At 54.7% G+C, this 24222-nt stretch overlaps 1 long non-coding RNA gene across 1 annotated transcript; it reads right to left on the minus strand.

Annotated features, from left to right (window-relative positions):
* Positions 1-2046: 2046 nt before the first annotated feature.
* On the minus strand, positions 2047-3555 carry LOC119114138 (uncharacterized). Its single transcript, XR_005095995.1, has 3 exons — positions 3528-3555; positions 2730-2821; positions 2047-2215 (listed from the first exon to the last, which is right to left on the minus strand). It is a non-coding gene; the product is annotated as an uncharacterized LOC119114138 (long non-coding RNA).
* Positions 3556-24222: the final 20667 nt, after the last annotated feature.

Here is a 24222-nt window from a genome sequence, read left to right on the forward strand (position 1 = left end):
TCGCCGTCGGCGCTGCTGGTGGCTATGACGTACTCCTCCTTGTCGTACTGGTCGTGCTCGAGCACGGCGCCGCGGTACACCGACACGCCGCCGTCAGTCATCACGGCCATGGCGTCGACCACGGCCGAGCCCTCCGGCATCACCTGCGGTCACGCGGTCACGGGTCACGCCCAGGGGGCCGAGGCCTGACGTCGTCGTCACAGGCCACGGTCAAGGGTCGCAATGGGGGGGGGGGGGAGGGGGGGCGCTGACATACTTCCGGGTGAGGGGTCAATCAGAGGCCTAATGGGGGTCACGGTCAAGGCCACCAGTGGTCACGTTCAGCGGCCGGTGGGGATCAAGGTCACACATAACATCCAGTGATCACGTCAGGAGCTCAGAGATCAAGGTCAGAGGCCACCGGCTCACGGCAGGGCGGAGTCACACGGCTCGGTGACAGAGCACCTCCAGGGTATCGCCCATCATGAGCGACATTGCTCGCCCGTCGGGATATGTGGGCCTACGAGTGCGGTGAACAGCCATTAGCTGACAGTCGGGAATATGTGGGCCTACGGGCGCGGTGAGCAGCCATTAGCTGACAGTCGGAATATGTGGGCCCAGGGGCGCGGTGACCAGCCATTGGCTGACGGTGCGACGCATCTCACACGTCATCACATTATTCATCCGCGCGCGCACTGTCGTGACCGTGGGTCGTCCCCGTCTCAAATCCGGATGCTTGGCGGCACCAGCGCAACATTTCAGCAGCGACCCGGCCTCCACCTCGCGTCAGAAGACCGGGAGCCTCGGTCTCTGCCGGCGCCCCACGTGTTCGAGCGCGTGCCGTTACCCTGGACGTCCTCGAACACGACGTCGACGACGCCGTGTTTGTGGCGCATGTGCGCCGTCAGCTGCTGCTTCTGGCGGAAGCCGTTCGCCGCACTCCTGGCAGTATAAGCGGGTACTCGTTGTTGTGGGATCATCTCGTGTCGCTGCAGGCTGTAGACGGAGACAAACGTCTTGCCGCACTGGGCGCAGACGTGAGGCCGCTCCTTCATGTGCACGCGCTGCAAACAGACGGCATGAGGGGCGTCAGAACCGCACGGTGGCGAGGCGGGCTCCAGCGGAGCGGCGCCCAGCGCGGCGGGCTCCAGCGGAGCGACGCCCAGCACGGCGGGCTCCAGCGGAGCGACGCCCAGCGATACTCCAGTGGGGGCGGCGCCCAGCGCGGCGGGCTCCAGCGGGACAGCGTCCAGCGCGGCTGGCTCCACTGGAGCGCCCAGCGCGGCGGGCTCCAGCGAAGCGGCGCCCAGCGAGACTCCAGTGGGGCGGCGCCCAGCGCGGCGAGCGCCTCTGGTCAGACGGAGAGACGCACTATAAACCAAACAGCGCCGAGCACGGCTGAGAACACACGTGGAATGCAGTGTGACGACGAACACCCGGACGGACGTCTGCGTGGCGCTGGATCAGGACAGCGATTGCCAGACGCTGCCGAGGGGGGGGGGGGGGCAGGGAAGGGGCACAAGGCACGAGACACAAGGGACAGACACGAAGGCAAGCGCTTGATAAGGTACACCCTGGTCGTTCATATGAGCGGCATAAACTATGTATGTTTGAACATAAACATTCCAACACGCCTGCCCCGAGTCTCCCTGGAGCCACCACTCAATGTCCCCTGACCTTCCCCGAGCGGTCCTGGAGCTGCCCCTGGCCCTCCCTGGAGTCACCCGGAGTCACTCCTGACCCACACTGAAGTCAACCCTGACCTTCCCTCGAGTCGATACTAACCCTCCCTGGAGTTACCCCTGACCCTCCCTGGAGTCACCCTGACCCACACTGGAGTCGCCCACGACCCCTTTCTGGAGTCACCCAACTCTCCCTGGAGTCACCTGTAACCCTCCCTGGAGTCACCCCTGACCCTCCCTGGAACCGCCCCGCCCCTCTGGAGCCGCCCACGATCCTTCCTGGAGCCGCCCCTCAATCTCCCCTGACCCTTCCCGAGCCTCCCTGGAGCCGGCCCTCACCTTGATGTGTCCTCGCAACCACGTCCTCGGCGCGTGAACACCTTCTTGCAGATGGGGCACGTGTGCGTGATGTTGTGCAGCCGCTCGTGCTTGCGCAGCTTTTCTGGCACGTGCTCGCCGCAGATGCTGCACACGCCGCCGGCCAGGTACTTGCCGACGCGCCGCTGCAGCGCGCCCGCCGGCAGCGTGTCCTGCTCCTCCGGCATGGGCGCCCCCTGCCGACCCACACGGTCAGAGCGGCGCGGCACGGGTCTCTCTGACGGCCGGCGCGCGTGCAGCTGCCGGTGAGGCGTGACGAAGGCGGCGCCGGCGGTGACAGCTTGGCCCACTGGAGTGGCGCCACCCCTCCGCCCCCCCCCCCCCTCACCACCAACACAGCACATATACAGGAGGCAAAGAATATGAGAAAAGGGCGCGTGTCCGGAAGTTCTTTCCACGGCGTGGGTTGAGCAACAGACGTTTTGTCCACAGGATATAAACGTAGTCAGCTCCAGCAGCCCTGGGCTAGCCAGACACCCCAGCCACCGGAGAGACATCGAGCCGCGAGCGGCGCCCGCCTGGGGACCACCACGCACCCTGCCCCCCTCCCCCCTCCCCCCCCCCCCCGCCCCCGCACGGCTACGGGAGCAAACCGATCTGAATCGAACCGGACCGATACAGACCAGCCCGGACCAATCTAGCCCGATCGGGGCATATCCAGCCCGATCCAGGCGCAGCAGCCAGCTAAACCTCTTCCAGCAGTCCCTCAGCCACCATCTCGCTGTGCCGCTTCATGTGGTGCCGGTGGAACTGCACCTCGCGGTCGCAGATGGTACACACGCCTGCCGGCACGGCCGCCGTCACTGCACCGCACTGCACCGCGCCACACTGCGGTGATGCGTGCTGCACCAGACTGCATCAAGGGGCGGCGTCCTAGCCGAGTCTCAATGAGCAGAGGATGTCTATATGCTATGGCGACATGCACCGCACCCGATCACGCCTTGTCACTGCACCGGCAGCGTAATCCAGGTGATTGTATTAAAACTGGACTGCTTCCGTAATTGGGTTTTGCCTGTAGAATGCTTATGACCTAAATACACAATAAACAACAAAGAATAAACGATTGCAGCATGCCGTAGAGGTTGCACTAATCGACCACTCTTCCAACACGCCACACGCGTCAACAGGGGAGGCAGACAGCCCAAGCACGCATTCCACCAATGGGGAACATCCCGAATCCCCAACATGAGCAACAGAAGACCGTGGATCATGCTCTGACCATTCCTGAGCTGGTGAGGCTATCACTGACGCCATCACGATAGAGAATCCGACTCAGCGACCCGTACCGGACGCCAGACTCAACCAGGCCCATCGTCAGCGCCTCCACACAAGAAAAAACCTGAAGGGACACGAGGTGCAAAAGTGGCCGAGTTCCACACAAATCAAGCCCAAAAAGTCTGGCCGGCGGCCGGTCTCGAACCCACGACCTCCCGGCCATAAGGGCGACGCAGTGACGCACTGCGCCGGGTCAGCGGCGGCGGTACGGACCGGAGCGATGCTGCAGGCGGCAGGCACGCCCGATGTTCCAGCAGCGCCGCCCGGTCGGGGAACTCGGTGCGACAGCGCTTGCACCAGGGCTTGCTGACGTGCTGCTGCAGGTGCTTCACCATCTCCCTGCGGCCGGGCGGACGGTGTCAGGCCATGTGCGGAACCGTACAACATGATACAGTACGGCACAGCGCAGACGATTCGTGCAGTGCAGTCGAGTACAGCACAGCCAAACATATCACAGCACGTTTTGGCCGGAGCAGTACTGTGGGAAAGTACAGCACAGCAACGTACAGCGCGGGGCAGTGCAACGTAATACAGTGAAGCGCAGCACAGTGCAGTTCAATACAGTTCAGTACACTGCAGCGACCGATAATACAATACAGCACAGCACAGCACAGCACAGCACAGCACAGCAAAGCAAAGCAAAGCAAAACACAGCCCAATCAAATCCAGTCCATTCCAGTACAACAGTGTGCTGGTAGGCATAAAGGAAGCCTTAGGACGGCGTGTTACAGTAGGTTCGACAGCAATCCTGGGACGGTGCGTCACCCCGGATTTGGCAGGAGTCCCCACAGGACATGTCACAGGGTCCTCGCCGGGCTGCCGGGACGCCAAACACCACAGCAAACTCACCGGGAGTCCTGGAACTGTATGTCGCAGCGGCGGCACTCGTAGCTACTGCCGGCGCGGGCCGCGGGCGGGCGGCCGCGGCGCGCCGCCGCCGCCGCCAGCGGGCCCGGCCCGGAGCCGTCGGCGGCGCGCACCTCCAGGTGGATGATCCTCTCCAGGTCCGCCTGCGCACGCCACGGTGGAAACGTCAGAGTCAGGGAGGGGGGGGGGGTGACCGGTCACGGTGAAAGGTCACGTCGACAGGTCACGGTGAAAGGTCCCTTGGCAGGTCACGGCGACAGGTCACGGTGAAAGGTCACGTTGACAGGTCACGGTGGCAGGTCACGGTGATGGGCCACGGTAACAGGCCACGGTGACAGGTCACGGTGATAGGTCACGATGACAGGTTACGGTGACAGGTTACGGTGACAGGTCACGGTAAAAGGTCACGGTGACAGGTCAGGTGACAGGTTACGGTGACAGATCACGGTAATAGGTCATCGTAATAGGTCACGGTGACAGGTTACGGTGACAGACCACGGTGACAAGCCACGGTGACAGGTCACGGTGACAGGTCACGGTAATAGGTCACGGTGGACAGGTTACGTGACGGGTCACGGTGACAGACCACGGGTGATAAGCCACGGCGAGAGGTCACGGTGACAGGTCACGGTGACAGGTCACGGTGACAGGTCACGGTGACAGGCACGGTGGCAGGTCACGGTGACAGATCACGGTAATAGGTCACCGTAATAGGTCACGGTGACAGGCTACGGTGACGGGTCACGGTGACAGACCACGGTGACAAGCCACGGTGACAGGTCACGGTGACAGGTCGCGGTGATAGGTCACGGTGACAGGTCACGGTGACAGGTTAGGTGACGGGTCACGGTGGAAGACCACGATGATAAGCCCACGGTGACAGGTCACGGTGACAGGTCCCGGTGACAGGTCACGGCGACAGGTCCCGGTGACAGGCACGGTGACAGGTCACGGTGACGGGTGTCACGCGCCGCCCCTGCCCGGCTCGGCCCGACGCGCTGGCCAGGCCGCCGAGAGCCGGGCGGGTCAGCCCGCTCGACCGATGACCGCACGCTCAATGAGTCTTGTGTGGCTTCACCTTTAGGGGCCGCTTGGCCTTGATGCTGAACTTCGGCGTCTTGATGTCTTTCACTTGCTCTTTAAGTGTTCCGATGTCGTTGTACTCTATCACCTGCAACGCCATCGATATGATTCGATTTGGGTGACACGTAAAAGTTGACATGTGTTTAATCGGTTGTCACTAACACATGGCCAAGTGTTATGTCATGCATAGTATTATATGTTATTATTACTAGATTTGTGCATCACTAATATATCGGTGACACCATTGCCGGAGGGAGATCGGTGTTTTCTTCAAGCATACAACAAAACCGGGCAGTTTTGAAGCAAAGACGATCCGGAGGCACCATCTGGTGACACTGAAGGCAGAACTCAGCACACCCGTAACGTCCCGCTCCCTAGCCAAGCCCCACCTCCTCGTACTAATCGGAGAGCCTCCCTCTCAGCGCATTCCCCTCCCGCGGCCTCACCGGAGCCGTTGTCACCGTTAAAGGGAATGCTTTACATTTGAAGAGATTGAATCAAGCATTGAAACAAGCTCACTTATAACCAATGGCATGCTTTTCAAGTGAAAGACTGATATAGACAGTGAAATTATCTGTTCAGCAAATATTCTCCTCAATGCGTCACGGTTTCATTACGCCACCGTACCTTGCACAAAACTGATTGAGAGCCAGTTGACAACAATTATATCTGGAAAGCGCGCTCACAATCGCCAGATATGAACGCGTCGACAATTCTGTTTTTCTTGGCCTTGATCGCCGCGTGACTTATGGAATGACAGGACTTAAATGACGTCATTATGACACCATGAATGCCGAGGTGACTTCAAAATACTCCCCCTGCGGACAGGTGGCGCATGTGCCACTGCACACTGCCACTGCGCAGGTGACGGCGAGGCTGCCGTCTGCGCCTCGCCCCGGCCGGGCGTACCGTGGGCGTGGCGGGCAGCGGGTGCTTGCGGGGCCGACCGCGTCCGCGGGGCGGCGCGCCCGGCGCCGGGCCGGTGCGGGGCGCCGCCGCCGGCCGGCCGGCCACCTCCGGCGACCAGGGCCGGCGCGGCTTGGGCGCGCGCTCGCGGGAGGAGCGCGGCGTGGGCCCGCCCTGGGGCGTCCAGTCCGTGTCGTCCGAGTCCAGCTCCTCCAGACCGCTGGACGGCCGCGATGCTGCCGGACGATACACAGGTGACTCCCCATGGCAGGCTCCAGTTGTGAGCATTGTGCGCAGGCAGCTGCTCAAGACAGGTCTACTGAGCCGCCACCAGAGCCTTTCTTGGGCCGGCCTCCTGACACTAAGGCTAGTCATCTCACCAGGCGACAATATTGAGCTGGGGATCTTATCGAGTGTCTGTGAGGCCGAACCTTTCACCAGGCAACACTTTGGGGCTGGGGCTCTCACCAAGTGTCTCCGCCAGACTGGGCCCCTCAGCAGGCGACACCATAGGGCTCTCTATCACCAAGTGTCTGTATGCGTCTGGGCCTCTCACCAGGCGACACCACGGGGCTGGGGCTCTCACCAAGCGTCTCTGTCAGACTGCGTCCCTCATCAGACGACACTATGGGGTCCGGGCTCTCAACAAGTGTCTCTCTGTCAGACTGGACCTCTCACCGGGCGACACCATCGGGCTGGGGCTCTCATCAAGTGTCTCTGTCAGACTGGGCCTCTCACCAGGCGACACCATGGGGCTAGGGTTCCCTCTCACCAAGTGTCTGTATGTGTCTGGGCCTCTCACCAGGCGGCTCTGCAGGTCCCGCCTCCTCCGACTCGTCGCCGTCCAAGTGTCGCGCCCGGCCTTGCTGGTGCTCCTCCCTGTCCTGCAGCAGCTGGACAATCCCCTGGCTGGCCAGCTGCCGAGTAACCAGCCCGAGACGTCAGACGCCTCGACAGATCATCTCTGTACATCAGATACCTCGAGAGATTATCTCTGTGACGTCAGACACCTCGCCAGATCAGTCACGTAACGCCAGACATCAGCTGACGCCGGCCAGGGCTGGCACTCGCGCGGCCCGATCAGCAGCGCCGCGCGGTGTCGGCGCACTCGCCTGGTACTGGTGGTAGTGCTGGTCGGCCGTGTCGATGAGGGCGACGCACGGGCGGCACACGCCGTCAGCCGTGCTGACGTCCAGCTTGCGCGGCGCCACGCAGCCGCTGAGCCGCTCGGCCAGCGAGCAGGTCGTGCCGCCGGTGCGGCCCAGGATCAGACAGGTCAGCGACTGGGTGGCCGGCCGCCGGCACAGGAAGCACCGCTCCACCTCCACCTGTCGGCCGCAGGGGGGCGTCGGTGTCGCCGGGGCGGCGGGACGGGGCGGGGCGCAGGGCACGCGTGTGATTGGAGCCCCGCTCCAGTGGTGTGTCCGTGTGATGGCGGTGGTGGTCGCCTTCTCGGCCCCACTGCGTGAGGTTTGGTGCTTGCGACACAAGCGCCAAACATCGATGCTTTTGGTGACGAGGTAACACCGCTTTACGTTGTGGCCTGTGTTGAGGAATATCCATGCACTGGTGCGAGGAAAGCGCTGATACCAGTTCAAATATCAGTGAAATAGATAGGGGATGACTTGCAAAGAAGACGTAAAATTCACATACAGTGTCCCACTCGGCTTACAACTCTATGAAACGCTCTCACCCTGTTATGAGAGAACTACGGGGGTACTAGATCTTACTTGCAGAACTTCTACTCGATACCCACACCACGTCACAACTACTCCCGACATAGCTCTGCAGAGAAACTACCACCACGGCTAAAACATCTGCAACTACAGTTTTGCCCGACGGGAGTCATACAAACAAAATTCCTTCAGCAAACGGCTGCAGTGGACAACGCATCATGACCAAGCACCATCGCTGCTAAACGTTAGTATTGCCACAGGCAAAATTATCGTCATGCTACATCATCTGTACCAGTAAACTCTCATGGTGTACATTGATTGTCCCGCATGAGGACTGTCAGTAGAAACCTTAACTGTGGCTGCTGTCGTGTACAATCGGTGTCGAAGAGGCCTGTCGGCAGCAGTTTTGCAGCAGCAGTCGTCTCGCAAAAAAAAAACCACTACGGTGTGCGTGCGAGCCTCGATCATCCCGCCATCCCTCCCTGTCGCGCTCCTCCGCGGCCAACCCGCGCGCAGGACCGCCTCCACCGAGCTGGCCGCGCCGTTCGACGGCAGTACGCGGCCTCAAGCAGCCGACAGAGCCGCAGAGCGCGCGCGAGGGCCCCTCACCTCTTCCATGTCGTCGTCGTCGTTGGAGGCCGCGCCGGCCGCCGATCCGGGCAGGTTCAGTTCGGGCGGGACCGGCTTCAGATCGGCCCCCTCCACCGCCACCGGCTCCGGGTCCGGATCCGGATCCGGGTCCGGATCGGTGCTGTCTGACCATGCCCGTGCGGGCGGCAGGTTAAATCGAGCCACGCTGAACACGACTCGGGCGGGCGAGGCGGACCGCATGCCTTGCTTCATAGTGAAGACCGAGCAACGTCGTCATTGAAGGCTGTGGTCCATTGTTTGACTACGCAGAGGGCAGGGAGTTGACGCTGTCGTGAAGACAGCAGATTACGCACATTCAGGTCACCGGAAGGTTTATCATGACTCAGCCTTCAAGCGCAAAACCATGAAATAGATCAGATGATAATGCAATATTATTTTATGAAATGTTCATAAAATAGCCACGAAAAAGACACGAATGAGCCCATATAATCATGGGAGAAAATATCACCCCGTGATAAAGAGCTCTTACCAGCAGCATTCTATTAGCTTTTAAACTGGTGGTAATATGGTGATGGCCCGCACAGGGGAAAAGTTTGACGTCACTGGGGAGAGCAGCGCGATTTTAGGCTAACGCATTCCACACAACGCCGAAATCCCTACGTTAAAGTCTTAAAAACCTCACGAGCAGCTAGAGCCCCCAAACAGAATGCTGGCCGACCAACGGTCTTCACCCCTGCCGACACATCGGACGGGTCCCATTCAACGTGCGGGGTGAGCCGCCGACAATAGACATGCCCACGGCCGAGCCTGATGACACCTCGTGACCGGCACGCCCCCCCAGCCCCAGCACTCCGCACCTGGCGACACCTCGTGACCGACGCCGTCCCCCAGCCTCTGTGCTCCGCACCTGGCGACACCTCGTGACCGGCACGCCCCCCAGCCCCAGCACTCCGCACCTGGCGACACCTCGCGACCGGCGCCGTCCCCAGCCCCAGCACTCCGCACCTGGCGACACCTGGTGACCGGCGCCGCCCCCAGCCCCAGCACTCCGCACCTGGCGACACCTCGTGACCGGCGCCGCCCCCCAGCCCCAGCGCTCCGCACTTGACGACACCTCGTGACCGGCGCCGTCCCCCAGCCCCAGCGCTCCGCACCTGGCGACACCTCGTGACCGGCGCCGTCCCCCAGCCCTAGCGCTCCGCACCTGGCGACACCTCGTGACCGGGCGCCGTCCCCCAGCCCTAGCGCTCCGCACCTGGCGACACCTCGTGACCTGCGCCGTCCCCCAGCCCTAGCGCTCCGCACCTGGCGCGATGAAGTGGATCTGGTTGCCGTCGACACGGACGACCTCCATGATGACGGAGTCGGCGCCATCGCGCGCCTGGTCCGGCAGCTGCAGGATCACCTGCTGCCCGGCCTCCAGCGACTCCATGTCGTCCAGCTCCTGCTCCAGCTCCGCCGCACGGTCCATGACGGGGCCCGGCTGGTCTGCGACATTTACCGGCTGTTTGAGCCCTCACCCTTCCACGGGACACATGCGCTCAACAAAGGGTTTCCAGAACAATGTACCAACAGTTGTGAGCACGGCGCTGAAATTTTGGGCTCCCGAGTCACGGGTGTCGATTTGCGTTCTTCTGTGAGGCTCCTGCCCCACCCACCCCCAATGTTGAACTGCCCCTCCCCCTTGCACAATGATGGCTCGCTCCTCTCTCATATTTTTGAACTGGAATAGTACGAAAGAGTAAGAAAAAGTTCGCATCACACAAAGACCATCATTCTTATCCTCATCCGTAGTGGAGCTGCCACGCAAAGTACGGCGGGGTGACTCGACTCCGCAGTCTGAAAATGACGTCATCGTATGAGGGGTAACTTTAGACAAAAGGGTAAACCATTTTAAAATCGACAACCTTTTTGCTTTCACCGTCACCCATAAGCCGAGAAACTTTTTCTACTCACAACCCAAACACGGTATCAACGCCGTTGATTCGTCAGTTTTGTGGAAACGCTTTTATGCCATGTGACATTTGGCCCTCTACCAATGGTGGACCGCGAGCCTAATATTGTTTCACTTAAAGTTGAGTCCCGAATTGCTGTGTTGCAAGGTCTCACGAAACAAAAGAATTAGGTACCATATTCTTTTGGCTTGGCATCGTTAGTTTCAATTATAGGTCCAGTTCAGCTTCAAAATGAGAAACAATGCAGACCCGAAAACTTTTGTTCGGACAGATTTTTCTTCTGATGCTGAACAGGATTTATTGCCAGCACTCCGAATACCAGAGTTTAACTTATTTTTAACCCCCTTGTAAAAACAAAAATGTTTTGTGATAGTTAACCCAAAACCGAGATGCAAACCTTATTTCTCAAGGAGCGTGCATTCCTAAGTGGTTTCCTACATTTATATCTTATCTCTATCACTCTGAAATGCAATGCGATTTTTCGTGGCGATTATAAAGTCAGATCATCCGAAGCTGAGCTAGATCCAACTTGAATCTTTGTGATCAGAATTTACTGTTTGAAGGTCACACAATTTAAAGGAAATGCTCTGCATTTCAAGATATTGAAGCAAATATCAGATATGATGGAACAAACTCACCTATGACTGTTGGTATACTTTTAAGTGTAAAGACTACTGTACACAACGCAATTGTTATATTTAAACAATATGCTCCTTAATACGTTTGTATGACTGTGTCATTGGTACGTCATTGTGTCACCGGCGTCAACGGAATGAGCCAACTGGCGGCCGTTATATCTGGATATTGTGCTCAAGAACGCCAGATATGAACGACTCTACAATAAGAACGTTCTTGGCCTCGATCGCTGCCTGGACAATGCAATGACAGGATTTGAATGACGTTATTATGACATTATGGCCTCAGTGACCTCACATATGACCCAAGTAACCTCATATACGACCTCAGTAACCTCGTTGATGACCTCAGTGCCCCCATACATCGGGCGTGCAACTCAGAAACTAGAAGGGCTTAGGCCTGAAGAAGGACAGGACTGTGAACTGCATCGAACGATCTTCAAGATAGCTATTTCAGTTCAAAACCCCATACAAACGTGAAGCATTCCCTTTAAACTATAATGACAAGCATCTAACAGCTTCTTAAAGCCCTTTCAACCATCTTTTTGCCATTGGTGTGGCAAGCTTAGCACTTGATAGGCATAACCAAATGGGCCAATGTAACTGCAATGCAGCAATGCAATGCAACTGCAATGCAAATGCAACAAGGTCCGCTAGTGTCTATCAAATAGTTTTCGAAGGGGTTTTTAACACGTTCTTCCACTTTGTCGTAGCATGCTTGGCTCTTGAGAAAACGGGGGGGGGGGGTGTCTATAAATTGCTAATTTGGCCCCTTTAACCTGGTTCGACCTGCCCGGGATGCATCAAACTATTATTTATAACCCCTTATCTGATGCAGTGTGACGAAGGCTTTCCAAATGTCATAACGAGAACCAGGCCAACAAAGAGCCATAAAAGTCCAAAGCCCTAAGCCTATCCCTATACTCTTAGTTGCCGATCCCATTTATCATCCTAGTTGCTTTTCACTGTACTCTTTCCAGCCAGCTGAACTTATTATATCTTTTTGGAAACACGGGGACGAAGCCTTCACAAACTACACTAGGTGCGGTCAGCCTTAAGCCAAGTGCAACTTTTTGACAACATGCTTACTTTTGTAATACATATTCCCGATGATAGTTCCTAGCATCCGAAGTGTGCCGCTCCTAGCAGCCTCACTGTTTTTTAGCCCTTGAATCCCAGGACATTATTACCCCTAGGTCCTATTCCTGTTCACTTGGTTCAAGTCCCGGGCTCTCATCTTATAGTTGATGCCGTCACCGCCAGAACTACCATAAGGCATCACCATACACTTATCACGATTTAGTTGTTGAATAATTGAATTGAATGCCGTTTCCCGCGCGTCTCAAGCTTGATTAGTTTTCGAAATCTTAGAACTCTGCGACCCGCTCGTAGAACGAAGATGACAAGAACAACTCTAGTGGGGCGAGGCTTGAATTGACCGCAATGGGTTTTGCCCTTCTTTATGCTGGTTGTTGTGCATTTTAGATCTGGCGCTAAACGAATGCTACTTTTCAGTAATGCTGTCGCATGAGTGAGTGGTTTTCATCCCTTTCGCTACAGAGATGGAGCGGTCCTTCCTAAACTGCTCGCTCAGGTCTGGGAATAGGCGCGGAAACCGAGGAAGGGGCGGGGGGGGGGGGGGGGGGGGCGGGGTAGCAGGGGCGCTTAATCCGCAACGTTTGGACTTGGGGGGTCCCAATCTCGTTGGGGCTGATCTAAGATTTTCTGGCATAAAGTCGAGCCATTTCCTTACAGTCTTAGTTAAAAACAAATCAGTTGTTTTTCAACGAGGTTCAGAACCGCTTTCGCTCGCTTTCCTTTTCTTCCTTTTTATTCATCTATATGAATGTTGTCTTTTTTAGCAAAATCGAGACAGCACCGCAGTTTGGTAGAAGCTGGCTGCTTTGCGAGCCCTCGTCATAATGACACATTGCCGGCGATTAACATGTCTGCGTCGTTTTGTCTATGTTTCAGTTCATTGCTCTTCATCGCCATGTTCAGCCTCAAATAAAGGATGAGTATAAGCAACAACATCTGTCACTGAACCGTGACCAGGGGCAGACCCAGGGTTTTGTCGAAAGGAGACCACTCGATATATGTCAAGTCGGCAGCCCATTCAGTTCACATATTCAGACCGATATTCACTACTTTGGCCTGATATGCGCCCCACATTAGTGTTGCTGTCTCAGCTTTTGGTGCTAGTCGTGTAAGCGGTCCATTTCAACTTACCTGACCTTAGACACGCTATGGCTCCATTATTTGGTAACAAGGACTTACGGGCAGGTGCGTACCAGCTTCAGGTTTGTACTCATTACAATCAAAAGGTTACGCCATCTCCGTGTACTGATTTTCAGGCCGATAAATACCGCCGTCGAGCGATTATCGATCAGAATATGAATCTGAATCTGTTGCCTACTTAACCAACGGACCAGCGTGGCGGTCGCCCCCCTCCCCCCCCCCCCCCCAATGCTCTGGATTTAGGCCAGTAACTTTGAGACTCTTATTTTCGCAAATTTGTTATGCCGTGTCTTCCCGTGCTGAACTAATGAAAACTAAAGACAAAGTAAATGGGTAAATGCGTTAAGCGCTTTCTTTATATTATCTACTGAATGGTGCCATTTTGAGGTTAAGCGATTGGGAAAAGAGGTGGCAAGATGTGTTAAGGTTGGCTGCTAAATACCATCAATCTCGGACACGATGATTGATCAGACCGACTAGCTATCGTTACTTGTGGAAAACCGCCAGAAAGATAACCTGTTTGGGTGGCCTTTGCCACGACGGTATGCGGCAAAACAATTCAAAATTTTCTAAGTCTACTCCGCATTCAATCAGCCATTATAACCCAGCGTCATGCCAAGCGTCATTTGGGAACGACGAAGGCTCCATCGACGCACACCATATTACAAATTACAGAGATGTTCAGACGTGATGATCCGGTAACAGCCTCTGGAAGGATTTTGGTCGGAAAGAACCACCAGAATCCCTGAAGCGATTCAAAGGGCCACGCAGATGATCTGGCAGCACCCCGGGAATTCACTCCGCCGCCTCCCACAAGAGATCGATTCGGGACCGCCCTAGCTCACGTCACGCGTGGAAGAGGGATGGAGCACGACGAAAGCGTAGCAAGGAGGGAGGGGACAGCGTAAATTTACTTAAATGAAAACTTGCTTAAATTTACGCTCAGGTTTGGCGATGATGGCTGCAAACCATCCTTAAATGTAGAAAAAAACACTGGAGCCGGATATTGATGGCTTGCTCCCATAGCTAGGAACACGTCTGTCACTTGTTTCAGATCTCTAGCTCAATTAGGGACCAGATGGACATTCCTTTTGCGGCGCTACGCGTAACACAACTGTAACTAGTGGGCACGGGGAGGGTCGCCCAGCACAACCAATGAGTTGCCGGGAGAAGGGCTGAGAAATGATAGAAGGGCGTGACGTAATTCGTGGACGTCCTCTTATAGCGCCAGCGCTGCCAACCGAAGCCTGGAATAGGCGTCGAAGCGCGTCCCTATACAATATGCACCAGGCGAGCCCATCAGCCGCGGACGTGGGGGCTGCGAAGAATGCTGGTGGCTAGTTGAACCATGGAAAGAAGCGGGTGAACTGCGTGTAAGAGCGTCACAGCTCGGTGCGCCGTCAGTTGTTTTGGCATAATCGGACCACTCATAGTTAGGTCGCAGATAGTCGGCAGCTCCGTGGCAAAACTTATCTTAGGGAGTTTTCACCGAGGAGGCAAAATATTTTGGGAATGAAAATCACTGTTATCGTGATTGTTGTTGCTATCGTGTTGTTGCATCACTGTTAATATAACACAAGATCCGATGTCATGTCAACGGTCCTGCAGTGGCACGCACAATCTGTGTTACGGGGTGTCAATTCTTGCAACTTGTGGGGGGGGGGGGGCGAGCCAACGACCGGATGACCTAGCCCTCACCTTTTCTCAACAGATTTAGCCCGCTTTATTATAAAAACAGGTAATCAACCTTTCTTAATCTTGTAAATTTATCAAAAATCGTTAGGCAAACAGGTTAGCAATCACGCAGGTTGGGTCAAGAGACGAGAAGGGGGAGTGGGTGGGTGTGGGGGGGGGGGGCAGTGAGGGCCGGGCCTTTTCTGATCGAAAAGTCAAGGCGCCTCTTCAAGATGGAGTCGCCCCTGCAATTGAGCCCCGCAATCTAAAGGCTTGATAGACCCGAATCGGTGAATTCCTCGAAGCGTAAAAGAACGCACCAAAATATTTCAGAACACGTAGGCCAAGCGAAAACAATACCACACTTCCCATCAATTGTGGCACGCACCTAATAAGACTTGCTTGATAACTATGCTTGATTGTGTTCTAGGCCTCAGGTAATATCTTTCGACGAAAATGGGTGGTAGAGTGACAGTCCACAGACATTGCCTTTCTACAACACGATGCCAGCAACGTGTGAAATTCTCGCAAGAAGTCAATAAACAAATATACATATACATATATATATATATATATATATATATATATATATATGGGTTTAAAAAAATTGTAAGAAAGTTTAAAACATGCTCGCTCTCAAGTCAAGCAAAACGCCGTCTCCCGCGTTGCGGTCTTCGTGGGCCGCGAGTTGTCAACTCTGCGGTCAACATGAGGTAGCGGACGGAACAATGGCGTTTCTGAAAGAATAAGAAAGAACATACTATGTATATATATATATATATATATATATATACATATATGTATATAGTATTGCTACGCGCTCACCAATCGGCATTGCCGACACCCAAAGCGCCGAGTCCAGTTTCATATGTCACGTGATGCGCGGCTGCGGGATCACCTTCCAGAATCGGTATTCGCACACGACTCGTCAAAGAGGCCATTCGGCTGTTGCCTTGATAGTGGTCCGCAGTCGGTTACAGAGTGATGCCACGTCTATTCGAGTTTCACCGGCAGATTCCGGCACGAGTTGGCGGGGCTGTAAATGATACCCGTTCTTATAATCCATCTAAAAAGCGCTCGAGTGAAGCATACGTTACGACTATCTTCTACACGTACGTGATAATGACCTACGGCGCTGAAAGGTACTTCTTTCAGATACACCATTGTTCCGTCCGCTACCTTATGCTGACCGCAGATTTGACGACTCGCGACCCACGAAGACTGCAACGCGGGAGTCGGCGTTTTGCTGGACCTGAGAGCGAGCATGTTCTAAACTTCCTTACAATATTTTTTTTAACCCGTGAATCTTGACTGAAGGTTAATATTCTCAGACAAACCAAGGTTGGCTATGTTTACAAAAGTTTGAGGGCATTTCGATATACAATGTACGTTCGTGGGCCCTCGATATCTTAGTAGAATCCACACAAAGTTCAGGCATAGCTTCGTGAGGTCTACTGTTTACGAAATTCTGCTGAAATACTATATAATCAATACAGCCCGCGGATTATTCCGTGCAGTCCTTAAACGTCCGCATCCTTCAGTTTGTTGACTTCAAAAGCCAAACAGAACGAGCGACGTCTTCCGGTAGCTCCCGGCTTCTGTCCAGCTGAAAAGAAAACGCGCCCCTCCAAACCAAGAGAGTCATATCCGGTGATTTTTTCGGGGGGATCACCATCAGGGTTTTTGAGTCGACCCCATGCCCCCCCCCCCCTTCCCCCGGCCCTACCGAGGCTCTGGCTGCACCCCTGCACGAAGGGTGTTCTGTTGAACAGGATGTCTTCTGTTCGTCGCTTCTGCGGATTTGTAACAATTGTGCCAGATGCATTTAGCGTTGTGTGCGTTTTGTGCCTGAACTCGCCTTACCAGAACGCGTGTGCATGCGTTTGACGATTCCGGGCCTCTCTGAAGTTGCAGGCACCGCACCAGTCCGGCGTTCGATTATTTTTTTTTTAGCCGGCTCAGGACTGGCTCACACATTTTGGGGTCCGATTCAACTCATGACTCAAGGCCGTTCCATCTTTGTTATTCAGCTCAGTCCAGACTCATTGCTTGCGCTGAACCGTTTGGTTCACGACTAAGGCGGGTTGCAAAACCAAAGATCCGATTCAGTTCTGGCTTGTTGGCATACGACTAGAGATATATGTACGTATGTATGTATGTACGTATGTATGTATGTATGTATGTATGTATGTATGTATGCATATATGTATATATATATATATATATATATATAATTTAACAAATTTATACAACACACTCAAACACGTGACACCGTTTCATTCGCTGTGGTGATTCAGGATTGCAACTCATTAAATGGCCAAAAGAGAGGGATCAGCTCGGTCTAAAATGAACAATGATCCCCTCCCCTCTTTTAGTTTCGTCATCCCCATAATTTTCCAGTGGCACACGACGTCATTTGCTTATCAAGTGGCGGAGCAGCTTTCATGATCTGCAGGAATTCAAACACCATAAGCGAATGCTGTTCTTTGTACGTCCCAAGATCTTTGCATTTTCGGTGAGGTCATTTCGGGCGACTCGTCTGTAGTGTTTTGCTTCCATGTGTTCTTCAATGACTCCTTTTCGTCTGTGTTTAACCACGCACCGACGAGGAGCCCCATGGGGCGGACCACAAACGCCCTCTGTGGTGACCGCGCGGCCCCGCGTACCGTGCGTTACGCAAATGACATTTAAATCAGTGAGATTCCCCTTAGTAACCGAGCGATTTAAAAGTTAACGCCGTTTTTGTTGAGGATGGCTGGCTTCTGTTGCTCCGAACATCACTGCTGGAATGATACGCGGTTTAAACGATGTGATGGGGATGAACACTCACCCGATTACTACGATCAGAGGTGGCGCGTGCAGCAAGAGTGAATCGAAATGTCACCAACCCGCCTCCCCCACATATCCAGCTGCCATTTCAGCCAAGTGCTGCACTCCCGTCAGTCCAGGTGACAACTGGAAGACCCTGAAGCATTGCGTCTTTTACATCCAAAGAACACAGAGGTGACAGTGCTTGAGAGCAACCATAAAGGTCTACCCCCTCAGTATTGTGGCCGTATGAGTATGTGAGCATGCTACACAAACTTTTGACTTAATAGCATTTAAGGCATACCTGATGAGAGAAAACAATGTAAGTGATGAACTTAAGCTGTGATTTTCCCATGGGCTATAGCAGAATTGTCATGCTGTAGGATTATTTTCTGAAGTTTAAACATTGCTTTCAAAATAAGAATATCATGCACTTCTCAATGCAAAGTACAAATCTCACACGTGTGCTGAAGGAAGTTTGAGCCCCTAAAAATCCCTGCCTATAATGTGGTGCAGCATGCACCCATGTCTTTTTAGTTTGGTCTGAAAGCAGAATGTAAACCAATGGAACTCCAAAAGGCCTGTTTGTTTGCAAACTGTACATCATAAACATTTATTTCATACAGATATTGGCATAACAGTCACAATGCATAACTGTGAAAGAAAGACAGTTGTGGATGAAGCCAAAAAACTTGATAACAATCCAAAATAGTGGGATTGTACAGGATGGTATTTTCTGCATGGCGGGATAGACATTTCACCATAAAATGTGTGGCTGTGTGGAAGCATTAAAATTGGTGTGCAATTTGTCATGTCTAGGCTGGTGCATAAAAAGTGAAATGTATCATTAGGTTTCTATACTTACCTAGCTATGTCATGCCCTAAGTGTGGATTAGCCTTAGTAACACTTAAGTTTTTTTGTAGGAGGTGTGGCATACATCATTCTCCTTGGACAGGCATAATAACAGATACCTGCTGTGTAGTTTCTTATTTTTTTGGAGCTCCACCCAAAATAAAATGCTAATATAGAAAAACACATGTTTAAGAGCATTTTGAGGCAGGTTAGGTCATCTACTCTGCTTGCCCTTATCCCACTTTCTTACAGAAACAACCCTGGCAGACAGGCTCCCCATACACAAACAGTCATAGCTAAATATCCTAAGGGGTAAGGCGATCACTATTTGATATCACTGGATTTGATGCTGGGGTCATATGACACATTCCTTGAGATTCCACTGGGATTATGAAGGGGAGATTGTAGAAAGGAGAGCTGGCAGCCAACTTATGTGGACAACCCATTAAAACATTCAGAATGACACTGACACTAGGGAACAAGCCTATATTGTCAGTGCCACCTAATGCTTCACAAGGGGACATGTATTTCTGGGCATGAGAACAAGGTAAGTCACCAGGCTCACCCCCAGCTTTTGGCATATCAAGCATAGGCTCTTAAGGCACTAATTGAAAAACATAATCCATCCAAAGTGCCAGTTGGCCCAGCCTCCAACTTTGGATTTCCATTGTCCTCTGCCCCCCCCCCCCCCCCCCACGGTTCCATCCTGCAGCATTATGAATATTCATAAATCTTACTGTGGCACTTTCATGTTTAGAGGCTTAACTTGTGATCAAGTCAATACAGGGCAACAACATGCCTGAACATTATCTGCTTTTTAGGCCCAAGGGCTCAGCATGTACACCAAATTACCCAGTCCCTCTACTTGGTCTACCATGCAGATACCGAGACACCTGCCAGTTAAAAAACAGTTACCTATCAGTCAAAAAGATCTGTTGAGTTCTTATCATTGACAAAGCACTTGGGTCAAAGACTAAGTGATAACATACTTCGCACATTCTACGCTAAAATAATTCACGAAACTAATCCTATCCATCATGTATTTCTTGATGCAACCGGCCCACAACCTGCCAACATGAGCTATTTTTCATCTCTATAGTGAGACAGAAGTTTGACTCCCATGTTCTCTAAAACGATAAATTCGTCACTATTTTCAAACGAAAAGAGCGAATTGAGAAGAGGACGGGCACAACAAAAATACTAACAATGACCCGAAAACATCTTACCTGGCTGCTGAGCTGAAGGAGGAAAACGTGTTCTTTTCACTACGCTTGAGGGGATAACGTACAAAACCAACGCAGTTTGATCGTAGGGACAACATGTGACACTTGTGGCGCTGTACGCAGTGTTGTTCGAGTTCGCATTCAGTTGACCGATCGCGCCGACAGTGCATCGAAGAAACAAGTAAAGTAAAATTTATTCTTACAAAGTCACAGGTCCTTCAGGATATGGTTAAAGTGTAAGGTTTTCTTTCATCTGGCATCCAAGCGGTGCATTTGGGTTATCGAAAAACGAAATTGATTTTGTGAACTATGCATGCTAATGACCGCATGTTGAGATTGTAGCTTAACAATGCATGCTTGTACCTGCATGTAATGCGTACTTGTATGCATGGTACGGCCTCAGGGCTAAGTTAACCCAATTTGATGCGGTGTTTTTTAAGGCGAGGGCTAAATAACCATATTGTGTGTACCAGTGACGTCAAAACGAAATCAGCTGATGACATCTGTAATTCAAGTCATCATTGCGAATATACTGCGCCACAATCATGCTGAACGTCATAACAGCATGCCGGCGTAGCCAAGTCCCGGCGGAGGCGTGACCCTCGCACTCAGTAAAACGGTCCGAGGCAGCTTGACCTGGCAAGCAAACCATACAAGACTTATCAGTACATGAGGGCGTTTGTCCGTACATTTTTTGTGAGTAGTGTAGTTAGTTGAGTCGAAAGTTACCGTATGTCGTGGTTCCCAGCAACAGTACGAGTTGGAGACACTGCTATGAAGATTGCACTATTTTTGTGGAGTGAGCTAGGTGATCCAGGTGTACGAGTTGATGGTATCTCTCATTGGCCTGTACAAATCAGGTCGGTGGTGTCATTCATGCCTATATGTTGGCTGTTTCTCCATGCCACTGCAGGCTTGCTGAGACCAATGCAAGAGTATCCATGTGTCAAATTAATTTCCACTAGCCTCTGGCTGATAAGGTCTAAATTCTGACATCAGACATCTGACTCCTCTCAGAGACTGCATCCCAATAAATGAGATACAGTGCACTGTTAGATTCAATCTGAAACTAAAGTTTAGTACAATAACCACTGAATTACATATATGTTGGCAAAGATGGCCTGTTCAGTTGAATACAAGGCTTATAACTTAAAAGCAAAGGGGTTTTAAGATAAGAAAATGCATGTCACCCATAGGAAGTATATTTACCTAACTGAAGTGTAAAATTCAGCTTATTGTATTGGTTTTAATTTGTGACCCAATTCAACTCACTGTGTATTATTAGTCTGATGCTGGTCTGTAAATCATGTTAGAGTTCAAAGACATACCATTGGTAGAGCTAGGGCACAACCTCCAATTGGTGGCAGATTATCCAAATTTGGGGCATAGAGTACTGAAATTGGCTTTTGAAGGGATCATTACATGTTCCCTGGTATAGAAAACTGGTAAGATCATATGGAATGACCAAATGTGATGGTAAATAACCAAATAACAGGAAGTGTTTAACCACAGCACACACTTCCAGACCTGGGCCACCATGTCAAAGCTGCAGTGGCTGCTGCTGCTGCTGCTGACAGGAGTCGCTGCCAGCGAGGACCCATTCTCCATGTTTGAGCCGGACCAGCCCACTCCCGACTCCAGACAGGACGCCTGCTGCGCTGCAGCCGTCCGGTGTCGCAGCCTGCTCGCCTCCTACAGCACGCAGCGGGCGCGCTGGATGACGACGGCGGCGGCGGCGGCGGCGGCGCGACGACGACAGTGCCCGGCGCGGCCAGCTCCGGCCGACCGGCGCGTAGCCGACTCAGCCTTCATGCGGCGGCACGTGGCGCGCACGCTGCGCCTGCTGAAGCTCGACGGCGACCAGCCGCCGGCCGAGAGCGAGACGTTCCTGCTGCGGGTGCACATCGCCGAGATGCAGGTGCGTCCGCCGACCGCGCCGGTCACCCGTCGGCACGTGCACCGTGCGCCAGTTGGCGGGGTGGTCCGGGCTAGCACGTGTGAGGCGAATCACGCTGCGGATTGGTAACGTCATTCCCGTCACGGGTGTCTGTACCACGGCACGGCACATCTCACGGGTGCCGGTACCACAGCACAGCACCTCCCACGGGTGTCTGTACCACGGCACGGCACATCTCACGGGTGCCGGTACCACAGCACAGCACCTCCCACGGGTGTCTGTACCACGGCACGGCACATCTCACGGGTGCCGGTACCACAGCACAGCACCTCCCACGGGTGTCTGTACCACGGCACGGCACATCTCACGGGTGCCGGTACCACAGCACAGCACCTCCCACGGGTGTCTGTACCACGGCACGGCACATCTCACGGGTGCCGGTACCACAGCACAGCACCTCCCACGGGTGTCGGTACCACGGCACGACACATCTCACGGGTGCCGGTACCACAGCACAGCACCTCCCACGGGTGCTGGTACCAAAACAGAGCACCTCCCATGGGTGTCGGTACCATGGCACAGGACATCTCACGGGTGCCGGTACTACGGCACAGCACCTCCCGCGGGTGACGGTACCACAGCACAGCACCTCCCACGAGTGTCGGTACCACAGCACAGCGCATTTCACGGGTGCTGGTACCACAGCACAGCACCTTTTACGGGCGTCAGTACCATGGCACAGCACCTCTCACGGGTGTGGGTACCACAGCACAGCATGTCTCACGGGTGTCGGTACCACGACACAATACCTCTCACGGGTGTCGGTACCACAGCATAGCGCATCTCACGGGTGCCGGCAGCACAATGCAGCACCTCCCACGGGTGTCGGTACCACGGCACAATACCTCTCACGGGTGTCGGTGTCACAGCACAGCGCCTCTCACGGGTGCTGATACCACAACACAGCACCTCTCTTCCGAAAAGGAGAACCCATGGGTTTCCACTGATGTACGAGGCAATGATGCGTGCAATGAGCAGCCGCAATGAGGATTTGCCAATTGCACAACTCGGCTACAGAAACAAGTCTGAGGCTGCACCGCACAGGGTTCTCGGAGTTCGCACTCTCCTCCCGGGGCCCTGAGAGTCCAGCAAGGCTCAGAGTCCAACAGGGCCCTGAGAGTCCGACCATGAGTACGTAACTTCGTTTGAGAACCTCGTCGTGAACGCAACACAACGTGATGTCTTGTGAAGTGCCTCATGAGTACTGCGAAATACCTGTGGATTTTTTCCGGAGGTCGTAAGCTCAGCGCTGTTCTTGCGCTGGAGCGTGTCGCGTGAGTGTGCTTGACCGTATTCATCAGCCCGCAGTGCCCCGCATATCTGCTAACCCGTCCCCTTGGTGGGCGTGTGTGCCAGGTGCTACGCCTGCGCCGGTTTCTGTCCGGCGACGATGTGGCGCTGGTGGAGGTGGATGCCATCCTGGAAGAGGCGCTGTCGGCCGGTCAGCTGGAGTCGCTGTCGGTGGGGGGGCCGCCGCGCTGGGCGCGCCCGCTGCTCACCGTCGAGTTCTGGCTGCTGCTGCTGGGCGCCACGCCCGTTGCCTGGCTGGCCTACGCCCTGATCACCGACCGCTCGTGGCCGCACATCCTCAGCCGCCTCGCATTCTTCGTGTTCGTCGGCAGCTGCGTGTGGGACTGGCAGCGCCTGTACCAGGCGGCGCTGGCCGAGCGGCACGCGGCAGCAATGGGCCGCGTGCCGGCCGAGTGTCTGGGCGACGAGCGCGGCTGGACGGACGGCCTGGCCAGCTACGTCAGAGGCTTGCTCAGTTTCTCCTCGGCGGACGCCGTGTGCCGTCAGTACCACGCGGCGCTCACCGTCAGCCCGTTCCTGGATGTCACCCCGCTGATGGCCGTGGCCGAGACGCTGACCCGCTTCCTGCTGCATCCGGCCGACCAGGTGGGCCGCGGCTTCGGCCGCTTCTACGCCGCGCTGGCGGCGGAGGTGCCGGCGCTGTGGTTGCTGCCGCTGATGGCGCTCAGCACCGCCACGCTGCTGGCGCTGGTCGTGATCGCCTGTCGCTGCCGGCCGCCACAGCGTCGCGCCGCCGGCCCCCCGCAGCACGTGCTCGTGGCGCCTGGCGCCGAGGAAGTGCACCTGCTGGTGTCCGGTGAGGGCCACGTGTGCATGCTGGGCGAAGCATCGCGGCGGCGCACCACAGTCGCCGCATCCGACGCCGACGCCGTCGCCGGCGGCCCCGGCTGGTTGCGCCGGCTCGGCGGCGGTCTGATGCGCTCCGCCGCGGGCGTCGCCGCCGCTTCCGCCGCCACCGCCAGCACCGCCGCCACAGCCGCCGCCCGCTCGCTGCGGCGGCGCGGCGCGGCGCCGCCGGCCGTGCGCGCTGCGGGCGAGATCGAGCCGGCGGCGGCGATCTCCGCCGACCCGGTCCGGCGCCATCTGCCGGTCGGTGACGGCGCAGGAAACGTCCGGGGCGAGGCCCCAGCC

This window comes from Pollicipes pollicipes, unplaced genomic scaffold (genome assembly GCF_011947565.3).
Source record: "Pollicipes pollicipes isolate AB1234 unplaced genomic scaffold, Ppol_2.1 Scaffold_7262;HRSCAF=8765_pilon_pilon_pilon, whole genome shotgun sequence".
NCBI classification, from domain to species: Eukaryota; Metazoa; Arthropoda; class Thecostraca; order Pollicipedomorpha; family Pollicipedidae; genus Pollicipes; species Pollicipes pollicipes.